Here is a 717-nt window from a genome sequence, read left to right as displayed (position 1 = left end):
AAGATGAAAGCGTTGAGCATCTCGAAGTTGATCAACAATCTTCAATTGTCAAAGATTAGCTGTTCGTCCAATAAGGTGGCACACTTAATCGCTAACTATAGCTTTGACAATAGATTAGATGGTATTCTTGTAAATAACGTACCGCCCTGTGTGGTGAATATTGTATCGAATGAGTGTACTGGTGCGGCTGGTTAATTAATATAAGGTGGTTGAGGGAGTCCTGGACTAGGGGGTGTCCGGATAGCCGAACTATCATCATCAGCCGGACTCCAAGACTATGAAGATACAAGATTGAAGACTTCGTCCCGTGTCCGGATGGGACTTTCCTTGGCGTGGAAGGCAAGCTTGGCGATATGAATATGTAGATCTCCTACCATTGTAACCGACTCTATGTAACCCTAGCCCTCTCTGGTGTCTATATAAACCGGATGGCTTTAGTCCGTAGGACGAACAACAATCATACCATAGGCTAGCTTCTAGGGTTTAGCCTCCTTGATCTCGTGGTAGATCTACTCTTGTAATACCCACATCATCAATATCAATCAAGCAGGACGTAGGGTTTTACCTCCATCAAGAGGGCCCGAACCTGGGTAAAACATCGTGTCCCTTGTCTCCTGTTACCATCCGCCTACACGCACAGTTCGGGACCCCCTACCCGAGATCCGCCGGTTTTGACATCGACATTGGTGCTTTCATTGAGAGTTCCTCTGTGCCGTC

Source organism: Triticum aestivum, chromosome 5B (genome assembly GCF_018294505.1).
Source record: "Triticum aestivum cultivar Chinese Spring chromosome 5B, IWGSC CS RefSeq v2.1, whole genome shotgun sequence".
Classification (NCBI taxonomy): Eukaryota; Viridiplantae; Streptophyta; class Magnoliopsida; order Poales; family Poaceae; genus Triticum; species Triticum aestivum.
Note: the sequence above shows the minus strand (reverse complement) of the source record.